The 12,277-nt window shown below is 38.1% G+C and overlaps 1 protein-coding gene across 4 annotated transcripts in view; it reads left to right on the plus strand.

Moving 5' to 3' along the window:
* CNTN6 (contactin 6) overlaps positions 1 to 12,277 on the plus strand; it is a 230,578-nt gene that overhangs the window by 183,238 nt on the left and 35,063 nt on the right. The window lies entirely within an intron of this gene.

Here is a 12,277-nt window from a genome sequence, read left to right on the forward strand (position 1 = left end):
AATGTTAAGCAGCATCATTCATTATACACAAACTGGAAAAGTCCCAAATATTTATCAACAGCAGAAAGAATAAAGTGTACACATTCATACAATGGGATGCTATAAAGCAATGGAAATAAACTATTTTCACACAAAACAACCTGAATGTATCTCAGCAACATAAGTGTTCAGTGAAAGGAGATTGACAGAAATAAGTATATACTGCATGATTCCATATACAGAAAGTACAAAACCCAGGTGAAACTCATCTGTGGTTATAGGAGTGACCCGTGGTAATGAAGTCACAATAGTCTTTATTTTTTGTGGGATCATTAACTGTGAGGGGGCTCATGGAGAGTTTTGGAGTTCTAGTGCTGATCTATTTCTTGATGTGTGTGATAGTTTCATAAATATATTTACTGTGTAATCATTATTCAAGGCGCATGCTTATGATGTGTGCACTTTCATGTATGTAGGCTGCACATCAATAAAAAGAGTTTAAGATAATTATTTAACTCGTATTGGTATTATTTTTAAGCATTCAATCATTAATTTTAAAAACTGGAAGCAAAGAATATATTCAACAAATGGAGAAAAACTCTATTTTTTTCCCTTTATACTAAATAAGACAACATTAGGAATACTGACTTGGTATGCAAAAGGTTTTTAGTTTATTTTTCAAGCATTAATGAGGTTCTGAGAAATTAGTAGGGACACCGAATTTTAAGTGTGTATCTTTCTAATCTTCACATGTAAACAAGTGAGAAAAAAAATCAGAGAATTTTGTCACCTGTTTGAAGTGCGATTTATACACAAGTTTATGTTGGTATCTTAGCAACATTTTCTATAATGTCATAGGATAATGAAAGCAAGGTCACATGTATGTACATGGGGAGAAGAGTATAGATGATTTTTCTTGTTCATTTGTCCATCCTTTGAGAGGAGTTGGTAACTTCAGAAACATCTGAGCAGTTATTATTCAGAAGAGGTACACTGAAAGATTGTTACTCACAGATGCAGATTTCGGTAGAACTGAAGGTACAAAAGAAGGGAAAGAGAGAAGTGGACAAAATTAATATTTTCTGAATGGTCAAGTGAGACAAATTACATGTTTTACTGCCATCCCCTGGCTTCTAAAAATGTAGCTGGGGATCATCTTATGTACTAGTTTGTTCACTCATTGGTATAGGCAATCAATCCCATTTGTGTTTAAAGAAATCATACTAAATGATTCTGACAGAATTTTTTTTTTATATAATTAGTTTCAGTGTCTTCTGGGGTACTCATAACCAAATATGTGTTCTGGAAACATCATCTGCTATTATGGCAGTGTGAATTTGAATACCGTATTTTTTACGCAAATAATGCATGCCTTCTATCTTTGTCAACTGCCTGCACCCTGTGAGGTATTTTATAAGCACACTATGTTATTTTTTTTTTTTAATGTTACTGTAAAAAAAAAAAAAAATGGCATAGTGGTGGTTATGAAAATACTTCCCAGAGGAAGGGAGTAGTTGGCAAACAAACGTAGAAGGCACGCATTATTTGGGTAAAACTATGGCAATACTGTTCATCAAAAGCATCCAGTATTTTTTTAAATCTTTCCTTGTACTTCTTTAAGAATAGAATTACTAGACTCAGGCTGTTTTCATATGATGACTTTTATCTAAAATAGACTTAAAATGGTAAATATAAACATCCTGTGATTTTATGAAACTTTATAATCATTAATATTTAGGATACTCTTCAAAAAGTGGTCAGTTCTCATTACTTCAGAAATTGAAAGCCTTCCTATTCTGCCTAAAAACATTCACTTACTCCCTTTCCCAATAATTTTTTTCCCACTTATCCCCCTTTCAATCATTATGAAAAATGACAAACACACATGTAAGTATAGGGAATAGTATAAGGACTCCCACCTACCCATTGCTCAGGGTCAATGATTATCAACTCATGTCTAACTTCATTTCAGGGCTTCAAACTGGTTCACTCGTTTGAACCCCTGTTAAGAATTTGTATTCCTAACAAGTTCCTTGCTGAGAATTTGCATTTCCAAGAAGTTCATAGGAAGTTATACATATGAATCACCTGGGGATCTTGTTAAAATGTAGATTCTGATTCAGTATATCTGGGGTAGAAATGCAGAGGTTCAGACCAGAATGAACTGCTTGAAGTCTTGCTTTACTGTATCCATACTACCAAATTCCCCAACCCCCAAACACAGTTATCTACAGGCATAAGGGGCTCTTCTCTTTAACATAAACACAAAACCTTATTCCTGTCTTAAAAAAATTAACAATGATCCATAAATTATTCAGACTTTATTCAATTATTATTCAAATTTTAATAACTGTCTTCTAAGTATATATGTATATGGCTGTGAAATAACACACACATATGTGTGCATGTGCTGTGTGTGTATTTTTGTGTTAATCCTCTTCAACCATGGAAGCAACATTTCCAAACATTGCTTCTCAGAAACTCATATATGGCAAGATGTATTAAGAGGCATTACATGAATTAGAAAGGGTCCATAATTTAAAAAATGTTGGAAATTGGAAACCTTGAATTAAATAAAATTTTTAATGTGTCTTTAATCCAGGAGTTAATCAGAACTTTTATATGCTAAAACGTACTGTGAAACTCTAAAAGCTGATAATGTACACAGAATTACTTAAACAGCCTTTGATATCCACTTTTTTTTAGGGGGGGAACATTAATCATCAATAATATTTTATGGGATATAACTTTTCCTGGAATGCCAAGCATTAGAGACTTTCTGGCAATGAATTTTAAGTAGCTTAGATGTCCTTAAATAAAATTTCAGGTACAATTTTGAAAACCTGGGTCAGTAGTTCTCAAAGCATGATCCGTTAGCTACATCAAAATCAGAGAGAGAAGTCTCTTAAAGATCCATATTGTAGGGTCCCCCTGAAGACTTACAGAATCAGTATTTCTTGTGGGCACCCAGGAATTCACATTTTGAAAAAAGTTCTCTGGGTAATTTTTAGGCACACTAAAATTTTAAAACCATCAGGCTAGACTTTCTACAAATATTTAAAGAATATACAAAATAAAACAATATATTATTAGAAGGAATTTCTAGATTGTCTAGAATACAGTTCTTCTATTGTGTTCCAAGAGACAGAGCCTTAAGAATTTCAAGGTTTCACACATGATGGGGTCCAGCATTTTGATTTCCTGCCTTTTTAGTTTGTTATCATTTAGGCCCTAATGATCTGATTTATCCATAAACTCCAAAAAGTATTTCAGTGTTAATAGGCCTCAAGATATTGTACCTGCTCTACTGGTATATATTTCTAGGGAAGAAGTAGAATATATGTGTTTATTTATATTCCTCTCACTTTCCAACAACGGTTTGAGGATATTTCTGAAATGCTTGTATTTCTTAAGAATTTAAGTTGTATGCAAAGGAGGAATTTGAACTTATTGCTAACAGACTAAAGCAAAGTCCTTGTTCTTTCCTCCAAAATAGCATCAAACACTTTGTATGAGCAGGGGTGGCAGAAAGCATTGTTTGCCTCCCACTGCCTATATGACCTTTACATGAAACTGCACTGAAAGAATGTACCCTGGGGGAAGAAGACCCCTCCCCTAGCGCTTTAGCTGTAAGTTCTCCTAAAGCCTTTGTTATAAATATATACCAAAAACCCAAACCCATTGCTGGCTAGTGGATTTCGACTCATAGCAACCCTACAGGACAGAGTAGAACTGCCCCATAAGGTTTCCAAGGAACAGCTGGTGGATTCTAACTGCCGAGCTTTTGATTAGCAGTGGGGCTCTTAACCACTGCGGTAACCATATGATTGCATGCTGGCAAAATTTAGATTTTAAATCCTAGGAAGTGGGGTGATTTTTTTCCCGCTTTGGTGTCATAAAAGCTGACCACAAGACCATCAAGCATCCTGAGCCCAGGCTGCATCACAGAGCCTCCCTTTTCCTCCCCTTCCCCTTTTGCTCAGCATGTAGACCTTTCTGGTTTCTTTTCCTTTTCAACTATGTAAGTCTCAGGGTCTTTTGCCCCTTTGTTCCTTCACCTATGATATATTAAGGGGCTATGTATGTGTGTGTAGAAGAGATTTCTGTATCAACTCACCTGGGGATGAAGGACCTTTTTGGGGGAACCAGTCCAAGATGGAATTTTACCCTTTCCTTTCTGTAATAAAGCTTATGAAAATGCTACTGGGTAAATGGGAGTTATTCACTGAGAGCCACGGTCTGGAATGAATTCAGCTTCCTTTTTCATCTCCAGCTCGTTGCAGTATGTTTGTATGCACGCATATGTTTTTACTGCCGGAGAACCACTCTCCTAGTCTATGGTAATTCCTATTTTGCCTCTGTGGGGTATCTGCTTAGAGTTCTGAGCTGGAACTCTGTGTGGTTGTAGAAGTTAATTAATTGCTCAGGGTAGTACCTAGTGGCCTTACGGCTGCAAAAGTGCCACCAACACAGGATGCGGACAGGTCTGCATATGGTGGGGGAGAGGGTACAGCAGTAAGGAAAATTATTGTCCATGTGCCCTCTTACCTACACAAGGGAATACACTTTCAGGGAAACTATACTCAGATAGTCTTTTACCTTTTATTCTCTTGAGTAACAGCTCTGCCTGCATAGAAGCTCCTTTTTTTTTTTTTTTTTTTTTCTTTTAATATAATCCATTTTCACGCCGCAGGTAATGGTATGTCTTTCTGCTACTCCTCTACTTCTTCCAAAGCTTCTGACTAAAAGAACATATTTCTTAACCCAGCAACCACGGCCAGCTTCATGGCCTGGGACCTGTGCAGTCACTCAGAACTCCATGCTGGGAAATGCCCTGTGCTTGATTTAAGGCTCTGCTGTTGATACCTTGAAATCCTTAATAGTTTTAATCTCAGAAATTATACCTCGCACGTGAAGTCCAACGGGACAATGGAGCATGCGTGTGAGCAGTGCACATGGTTGGCAGCACCTCCGCTTGGGTATGGTTCAGCCACAGCAGGAAGACATGTACACATGTGCTTAGGCCTGTGGACACGGCAGGAAGTGTGCGTGCATAGCAGTTAGGACAGGAGTGTTCCGGGTGGCCCTAAGGGGCAGGGGCTCCAGGATCTGGGCTCAGGCTGGTGGAGGCAATGGTGGACTCATCAGCAGGGGGCAGAAAAGGCTGTAGGAGTGATAAAGGCTCTGCAAGGGAACAGCACCAGGTTCCAAGCCTACTTGCTCCTTTGTTCTCAGAGCCTGACCCAGTGGCACCTGAACAAATAAGAGCTCTCTGGCCTGAGTGCTAAGACAGGAACTGTTAGTGCTCAGATGGTAAACTTTCTCTGATGACAAAATGAAAGCATACACACGGACATGGCGATAAAACATATCACAGAGTTGTTTTAATTCTTCAAAGAACTTACAATCTATTGCTTTGAAATCTCCTGCAGCATTGCAAAACGAATATCCACAGGCGAAGAAATACAAATTAAATTTTAAGAAGACTATTTTTTATATGATGCTTCAGATGAATCTATCATTAATGGGTCGTTCCCTTGTAATTGAAGATATATTGCTTTCAATTACATCGAATGAAAATGAAGTCGCTAAAAGGATACATTTTGATGGTCAGAAAAAAATAAGTCAGGAAAATTTTATGATCAATCAACATCAAACTTTTTTGTTAAATCAAGATACAACTTTAATCAAGTATTGCTATCTGTTGTATCAGAAACCCTGGTGGCATAGCGGTTAAGAGCCACGGCTGCTAACCAAAAGGTCAGCAGTTTGAATCCACCAGATGCACCTTGGAAACCCTATGGAGTAGTTCTACTCTGTCCTATAGGTTCGCTATGAGTCGGAATCAACTTTATGGCAACTGGTTATGTATTGTATTATACAAAATTATGACAGCAAAATTATATAATTTTCGTATTTGTAAATATAAGTTGTTACTCATGTATCACTATTACCCTTGTTACATTGTATGAATAACAAAATATTTTTAAAGTGAAAAGATTTATATTTAGTGCCTTTAATGACACTTTTTTCCTGTTTTTGAATAAGGCATCCACATTTTCATTGTACACTGCTGTTGTTAGGTGCCATTGAGTCGGTTCTGACTCAGTGACCCTATGTACAACAGAATGAAACACTGATCCTCTCCCATCCTCACAATCGTTGTTTGCACCCATTTTTGCAGCCACTGGGAAACCCTGGTGGTGTAGTGGTTAAGGTCAGCAGTTCAAATCCATGAGGTGCTCCTTGGAAACTCTATGGGACAGTTCTACTCTGTCCTATAGGGTGGCTATGAGTCAGAATCGGCTCAACGCAATGGGTTTTGCAGCCACTGTGTCAATGCATCCCATAGAGGGTCTTCCTCTATTTCAGTGACCCTCTACTTTACCAAGTATGATGGCCTTCCCCAGGAACCAGTCCCTCCTGAGAACATGTCCAAAGTATGCAAGGCGAAGGCTCACCATCTTCATTTCTAAGGGGCATTTTGCACTAGGACACACAAATTATGTAGCTGGCTGTATTACTCTCTGCCTAGTGCTAGGCTTTCGAGAAAAATGGCTGCCTGGCATCTAGCAGCCATTTACCTCCTTTGCAAGAATTTTTTTGTAGATGATTTGCCTGCACAGGAAATATAGGTCCTTCTCCCCACCTGCTCCATTTACCTAGATACCTCCTAGTTGCTTTTCACTTCTCAGCTAAAAAGCTCTTTCTCAAGAAACTGACTTCTCAGAATTTACCAGTTAAACCCTGTAATAGGATCGTTTACTTCTAACATTCAGCACTTATCACAGTTATAACTGCATCTTCATTACCATGCTTTGATTAATGACAGCTTTTCTCATTACATCATTAGACTTAAATCCCCATGAGGGCAGGCACTTTAGCTTTTTTATTTGATCTTTTAGAAATTCTTCTTTACCATTTATCTCCAACACTTAGCAGAAGGCTGACCATGTGATAAATTCTTAATAAATATTAGTTAATAAATGAATTAATGAACTAGTAAAAAATTATAAATTACAATACAACACTTCTTATTCACAATGTTTTAAGCATCATTACTGTTCTATCCATGAGCTATCTATTAAAGGAAAGAATGCATTTAATGTTGCTACTGCATGGTGTCACAAATGGAAGGAATGGCTGTCATTTTTAATATTTGGAAAATTACTTTAATTGCATGATCTAAAACTTTAAATAAGGGCACTTTGCTCTACCAACACATCCAATTAACTAACTTATCCTCTCATAAATGTAAATAACACATTAGTGATGTATTTTCCGAGAGTAACTACATGAAGGAAAATATGTTCTCTAGTCCTAAAGGGTTTAGTTGAATTCCTGAATTTACCTGTACTTTGTGGAAAGGATGTGAAGAAAGCTTGGAATTAAGAATGGACTTAGTCCACAAAGCCATTCTTCAAAGTTTTTCCTATAAATGATTAGAATAAAAAGTATACACATTAAAATAAAAAGAGAAAGACTATTCCTAAAAATGAAAACAAGAGTGCTTATCTGATGGTGATTTAGAGTTTGGTTTTTTCCCTTATATTCAGAAATATGGAAACCCTGGTGGCATAGTGGTTAAGTGCTACAGCTGCTAACCAGAGGTTGGCAGTTCAAATCCATCAGGTGCTCCTTAGAAACTCTATGGGGCAGTTCTGTTCTATAGGGTTGCTATGAGTCGGAATCGACTCGACAGCAGTGGGTTTGGTTTTTTTTAATTCAGAAATATAAGATATGCTTTTACTTTTCCATGGATCTTTTATAAATACATACTTTAAAACCCAGGATTATTACTTCCTGCTTTCCACTTACAAACCTTTACTAAACAAACAGTTGCAATTTTTAAAATGTAAGAATCATAATTAAACATTCTATAAATGAAACAAAGTGCCACACTGCTCCAAGTTGTTGTTAGTTGCTGTCAAGTCAGCTGCTATTCATGGTGACCTTATATATAATAAAACAAAATATTACTTGATTCTGCACCGGCTTCATGATTGTTGACATGTTTGAGTCCATTGTTTCGGCTATTGCGTCAATTCATCTCATTGAGGATTTCCCTCATTTTCACCAATCCTCTACCAAACATGAAGTACTTTTCTAGTGATTGGTCTTTCCTGATGACATGTTCAAAGTAAATGAGGGGAAGTCTAGCCGTCCTTACTTTTAAGGAACATTCTGGTTGTATTTCCTCTAAGACTGATTTGTTCATTCTTCTGGCAGTCTACGATATACCTAATATTCTTCACCAATACCACAATTCTTCTTTTTTCATCGGCCAGACTGTGCATGCATCTGAGGTTTAGAAAGACCATGGTGTGGGTCCTCAAAGCTTTTGAAAACTTTAAAAAGTTTTTGCCGCAGATTTGCCCAGTGCAATACATCATTAATTTCTTTACTGCTGCTTCCATAGACACTGATTATTGATCCAAGTAAAATGAACTCATTGACAACTTCGATTTTTTCCTTCATTTAAAAACATGAAGTTGTTTATCTAACCAGTTGTGAGGATTTTTATTTTCTTCACATTCAGATGTAATTCATACTGAAGGCTGTAGTGTTTGACCCTCGTTAGTAAGTCCTTCAACGTATCTTCATGTTTGGCAGGCAAGGTTGTGTCATCTGAATATTGCAGGTTGTTAATGAGTCTTCCACCAATCCTGATGCTGTATTTCTCCTATTAGCTTCTCAGAATATTTGTTCTTCACATCACTACTTCATACAAACACATAAATATAATCTCAATGCTAGTTTAGCTTCTTGAGCAGTATGAAGAAAAGGAAGAAACAAAGCTTTTAGTCCATCTCGCAGAGGGCTATTTAGACTTGTTCCCTGGGAAAGGTTAAACTTTATCTTATGTTTAGCTTTTAGAGAAAGAGATTTTTCAGGGTCCTGATTTCACTTTTTTGTAACCTTTTAATGCACACTAACTTTTCATCATAATTTGCCTAAAACCCTCATTACTGAATGTGTTGTTGTTGTTGTTGTTGTTAGGTGCCATCAAGTTGGTTCCGACTCACAGGGACCCTATGCACAACAGAATGAAACACTGCCCAGTCCTGAGCCATCCTTACAATCATTGTTATGCTTGAACTCATTGTTGCAGCCACTGTGTCAATCCACCTTGTTGAGGATCTTCCTCTTTTCCCCTCACCCTGTACTCTGCCAAGCATGATGTCCTTCTCCAGGGACTGATCCCTCCTGACAACATGTCCAAAATATGTAAGACGCAGTCTCATCATCCTTGCCTTTAAGGGGCACTCTGGCCGCACTTCTCCCAAGACAGTTTTGTTCATTCTTTTGGCAGTCCATGGTATATTCAATATTCTTCGCCAACACCAAAATTTAAAGGCGTCAACTCTTCTTTGGTCTTCCTTATTCATTGTCCAGCCTTCACATGCTTATGATGTGATTGAAAATACCATGGCTTGGGTCTTTAGGGTGACATCTTTGCTCCTCAACACTTTGAAGAGGTCCTTTGCAGCAGATTTGCCCAATGCAATGCGTCTTTTGATTTCTTGACTGCTGCTTCCATGGCTGTTGATTGTAGATCCAAGTAAAATGAAATCCTTGACAACTTCAATCTTTTCTCCGTTTATCATGATGTTGCTCATTGGTCCAGTTGTGAGGATTTTTGTTTTCTTTATGTTGAGGTGTAATCCATACTGAAGGCTGTAGTCTTTGATCTTCATCAGTAAGTGCTTCAAGTCCTCTTCACTTTCACCAAGCAAGGTTTTGTGACCTGCATAACTCAGGTTGTTAATGAGTCTTCCTCCAATCCTGATGCCCCGTTCTTCTTCATATAGTCCAGCTTCTCGGATTATTTGTTCAGCATACAGATTAAATAGGTATGGTGAAAGAATACAACCCTGACGCACACCTTTCCTGACTTTCAACCACTCAGTATCCCCTTGTTCTGTCTGAACAACTGCCTCTTGATCTATGTAAAGGTTCCTCATGAGCACAATTAAATGTTCTGGAATTCCCATTCTTCGCAGTGTTAGCCATAGTTTTTTATGATCCGTACAGTCGAATGCCATTACATAGTCAATAAAACACAGGTAAACATCCTTCTGGTATTCTCTGCTTTCAGCCAGGATCCATCTGACATCAGCAATGATATCCCTGGTTCCATGTCCGCTTCTGAATCCAGCCTGAATTTCTGGCAGTTCCCTGCAGCTGTTTTTGAATGATCTTCAGCAAAATTTTGCTTGCATGTGATATTAATGAAATTGTTCCATAATTTCCACATTCGATTGGATCACATTTCTGGGGAATACCCATAAATATGGATCTCTTCCAGTCAGTTGGCCAGCAAGCTGTCTTCATATTTCTTGGCATAGACGAGTGAGCACCTCCAGCGCTGCATCTGTTTGTTGAAACATCTCAATTGATAGTCCATCAATTCCTGGAGCCTTGTTTTTCGCCAGTGCCTTCAGAGCAGCTTGGACTTCTCCCTTCAGTACCATCGGTTCCTGATCATATGCCACCTCTTGAAATGGTTGAATATCGACTAATTCTTTTTGGTATAATGACTCTGTGTATTCCTTCCATTTTCTTTTGATGCTTCCTGTGTTGTTTAATATTTTCCCCATGGAATCCTTCACTATTGCAACTCAAGGCTTGAATTTTTTCTTCAGTTCTTTCAGTTTGAGAAATGCCGAGTGTGTTCTTCCCTTTTGGTTTTCCATCTCCAGCTCTTTGCACATGTCATTATAATACTTTATTTTGTCTTCTCGAGAGGCCCTTTGAAATCTGTTCAGTTCTTTTACTTCACCAATTCTTCCTTTTGCTTTAGCTGCTAACGCTCAAGAACAAGTTTCAGAGTCTCCTCTGACATCCATCTTGGTCTTTTCTTTCTTTCCTCTCTTTTCAGTGACCTCTTGCTTTCTTCATGGATGATGTCCTTGATGTCATTCCACAACTCGTCTGGTCTTCGGTCACTAGTGTTCAATGCATCAATTCTATTCTTGAGATGCTCTCTAAATTCAGGTGGGATATACTCAAGGTCATATTTTGTCTCTCGTGGACTTGGTCTGATTTTCTTCAGTTTCAGCTTGAACTTGCATATGAGCAATTGATGGTCTGTTCCACAGTCAGCCCCTGGCCTTGTTCTGACTGATGATATTGAGCTTTTCCATCGAGTTTTTCCACAGATGTAGTCAATTTGATTCCTGTGTGTTCCATCTGGCGAGGTCCATGTGTATAGTCGCCATTTATGTTGGTGAAAGAAGGTATTTGCAATGAAGAAGTCGTTGGTCTTGCAAAATTCTATCATTTGATCTCCAGCATGTTTCTATCCCCAAGGCCGTATTTTCCAGCTACTGGTCCTTCTTCTTTGTTTCCAACTTTTGCATTCCAATCACCAGTAATTATCAATGCATCTTGATTGCATGTTCGATCAATTTCAGACTGCAGCAGCTAATAAAAATCTTCTATTTCTTCATCTTTGGCCCTAGTGGTTGGTGCGTAAATTTGAATAATAGTCATATTAACCAGTCTTCCTTGTAGGCGTATGGATATTATCCTATCACTGATAACGTTCTACTTCAGGATAGATCTTGAAACGTTCTTTTTGACAATGAATGCAACACCATTCTTCTTCGAGTTGTCATTCCCAGCATAGTAGACTATATGATCGTCCGATTCAAAACGGCCAGTACTAGTCCATTTCAGCTCACTAATGCCTAGGATATCGATGTTTATGCATTCCATTTCATTTTTGATGATTTCCAATTTTCCTAGTTTCATACTTCGTACATTCCAGTTTCTGATTATTAATGGATATTTGCAGCTGTTTCTTCTCATTTTGAGTCATGCCACATCAGCAAATGAAGGTCTCGAAAGCTTTACTCCATCCATGTCATTAAGGTCGACTCTACTTTGAGGAGGCAGCTCTTCCCCAGTCATCTTTTGAGTGCCTTCCAACCTGGGTGGGCTCACCTTCCAGCACTATATCAGACAAAGTTCCGCTGCTATTCATAAGGTTTTCACTGGCTAATGCTTTTCAGAAGTAGACTGCTGGGTCCGTCTTTCTAGTCTGTCTTAGTCTGGAAGCTCAGCTGAAACCCATCCTCCGTGGGTGACCCTGCTGGTATCTGAATACCGGTGGCATAGTTTACAGCATCACAGCAACACACAAGTCCCTACAGTACGACAAACTGACACATACGTGTGGGATTACTGAATGTAGATCCCTTAAATCATAGTATATTCTTGGTTGACATCTAAATCCAAATGTATGATCAGAACTCCTTTACAGATACTAAGTACCCATTCTGGTCAATTCTTA

The sequence above is a fragment of the Elephas maximus genome, chromosome 20 (genome assembly GCF_024166365.1).
Source record: "Elephas maximus indicus isolate mEleMax1 chromosome 20, mEleMax1 primary haplotype, whole genome shotgun sequence".
NCBI lineage: Eukaryota > Metazoa > Chordata > Mammalia > Proboscidea > Elephantidae > Elephas > Elephas maximus.